We start from the raw sequence: 3,172 nt of genomic DNA, 5'->3' as shown, positions 1-3,172 counted from the left end.
GAATCGAGCATCGAACCCTCACTGGTAGTGTATACACTCTAATCACTCAAGTGTTTAAGGTTCGATTCTCTCAATTCTCCACTAATCTTGCTTTCTAAGGCTTGCTCTTCATCTAACAATCAACATAAATTTAATGCACAGATACACAAATCAAGAGGTCTTTTAAGGGTTGTAATGGGGTTAGGGTCAAGGTAGGATTGTATTTGGCCAAGTGGACTAAAATCTGAATCCTTAATTAACTTAAACTTTTTCCACCTAACTTAAGACAATCCATATAATTACAATGCAAAATATGACTACCCATTAACTATGTTTTTCCACATATTCATGCATCCGATTTTGAGTACAGTACATATGCATTGTTTTCATCATTTACTTTGGGGCATTTTGTCCCCTTTTTCTTATTTGCTCTTTTTTTTTCTTTTTCTTTTTCTCACTTTTTTTATATATATTCTTTTTCTTTTCTTTTATTTTTCTCAATGTATATGATTAAATTATTGGAATGCATGAACATGTCCTAAACATTTCTTTCACATTTTTAGAAAATTCTAACATACTCAATTCTCAAACTAAATATTTCCAAACCCAATTTTCCCACACTTAAATCATAAGCACTCTCACTAGTCTAAGCTAACCAAGGATTCAAATTAAGGACATTATTGTTTTTCGCTTAGAGTTAATGATGTGCTAAATAAAAAGAGCAAAGGGGTAAAATAGGCTCAAAGTTGGTTTGCAAGGGATAATAAAGAGGTTAAGGCCATATGGGTATGTAAGCTAAGTGAAACGAAGGCCTCAATCATATAAGTGCATGTATACATCAAACCATGGAAATATAGAATTAAGCAAGACAAAGATCACAATTTTAGAGAGAAAAATACACACTAAAACAAAATTTTTGGTTGATAAAATACAACTAATTCAAATAGACTCAAAATCTCACTGGTTTTGTGTGTTCGAGTTCTAAACCATGTTCCAGTATAATATCTCTTCAAACAAGTGTAACATTAAATTTTATTCAAATTAGTCAAATTTTCAAAAAATTCTCTTGAAAAAGAAAATATTACTTCAACCAAGTGGTAAAATATGCAAAAAAATCAAACAATTATGCAATCAAACATGCAAATGCAACAATGAACAGACAAATAAAATAAAAATTTTTTTTTTGGTGTTGAGTCAAGAAATAACTAACCCATGGAGATCAGTATCGACCTCCCCACACTTAAAGATTGCACCGTCCTCGGTGCATGCTGAGATGTGCAGGTGGACGGGTTGCTTCAACTAACACTTTTCTCCAAAGATTGTGCAGGTGGACTTGTTTGTCTTCCCATTAAGAAGTTTCTCCCTTTTTCCGTCTTCGGTGGCCAGCCTGAAAGAAGAGAAAAAGAAGAACAGTAACCCAGAAATAAAGATAAGAAAATAAGTAGAGTATGGGTGGGTTAATGCCAGATAATGGGGGTTTCAATTACATGGTAGCTACAACATGCAAGTGAGAAAACAATAGAAGCATATGACATACCAAGAGTGCAAAAATTTTGCAACAAAGGGGAAGAGACAGTAGATAATGAAAGATAATATAAATTCATGTCAATGCAAAAGAAATATAGTTATCATAAAAGATGGGTATTGACAGATAATTAGTATCATCCAACAGTGTAATACAAGTCACTAAGCACCAAAATAATACCAGAAAAGATATAACAGTTGAATATGAACAAGTAACACTAATGGAAAAATAATAAATTTAGAAAAGAAAAGAAAAATATGCACAAAATTAAAATGTAATGAATGAAATATGCAAATAAATTAAAAATAAAATAAAAGATAAGAAGAATGAGAAGTGAAAAGAAATAAAGTATGAGAGAAAGAAGAAAGAAGAAAAGATAGAAGAAATTAGGATTAGAAAAGAAAAATAAGATAATTGGCACTAATCTGGATAGGTTGTGCGACGCTGGCGACGCGGTCGCGTGGGTGACGCGGTCGCGTGGGGCACGCGATCGCGTGACTTGATTTGTGCTAGTGGCGCGAGTGCAGCCTCGCGGTCGCACAACTTTCTGTTCAAAACTTAGTATTGCCAAAATCCAGGGTGACGCGGTCGCGTGATCAACGCGATTGCGCGGGTGGCCTTTTTCTTAAAATGACGCGGCCACGTGGGGCACGCGGTCGCGTGGTAGGTCTTGGGCTTCCAGCACGAGTCCAGCCCAATTCCAGCTCAACTTTCGGCCATACACCTTGTTACGTCGAAATCCAGGGCCACGCGGTCGCGTGGGTGACACGGACGCGTGGGGAAGTCATGTTGCAAATGACGCGGCCGCATCAGCGACGCGGTCGCGTGGGACGATTTGTGCCCTTGGCACGCCTCCAGCCCTGCTCCTGCGTAACTCTCTGTTCAATTTCTTTTCCTCCTAACGCACTGGTGACGCGGACGCGTCAGCGACGCTGCCGCGTCACGTGCGTGCTTTTTTTTTCATAATCTGAAAAAAATGCAGAGTGCAGTGTTAATATGAATGTTATGAGTAATTCCAGGTTCAATGAAATAAAATAAAATAAAACTCAAAAACAAACAAAATGAAATAAAATTAAAACTGAAAAGGGAACGATCATACCATAGTGGGTTGTCTCCCACCTAGCACTTTTAGTTAAAGTCCTTAAGTTGGACATTTGGTGAGCTCCCTATTATGGTGGCTTGTGCTTGAACTCATCCAGGAATCTCCACCAATGTTTGTGATTCCAGTAGCCTCCGGGATCCCAAACTAAGCATGTAAAGCCCTTAAGAAGCTTCAAACAGATTCTTAGGCTCTCGGGGCAACAAGTGTCAGAGCAGATTCCAGGATCCCAAATCTTTCTTTTACACCCATCTTTGTCGGGATCTGTATTTTTCCAACTGGGTGATAAGTGAATTGAATTCTCACTGCAGCTACCAAACAGCTTCCTAGACCCATTCAGTTGAGCTTTACACCAACCTTTGCGTTTAAACTTAAAGCTTCCAACCATGATGAACCTTGTAGGACAATTCCTACCACTGATCATCTTCCTCTTACTCTTAATGTTACAAAGAGCTCTAAGTTGACCATCCGTCTCCAGTAGCCTATATTCAAGTGGAATTAGAAAGCTAAGGGATATGAATTTTACCCACTTGAATGTTGTGAAGGATGATGGCAACTTAGGGGGAGGT

This window comes from Arachis ipaensis, chromosome B08 (assembly GCF_000816755.2).
Source record: "Arachis ipaensis cultivar K30076 chromosome B08, Araip1.1, whole genome shotgun sequence".
Taxonomy (NCBI): Eukaryota; Viridiplantae; Streptophyta; class Magnoliopsida; order Fabales; family Fabaceae; genus Arachis; species Arachis ipaensis.
This window is presented reverse-complemented; position numbering follows the sequence as displayed.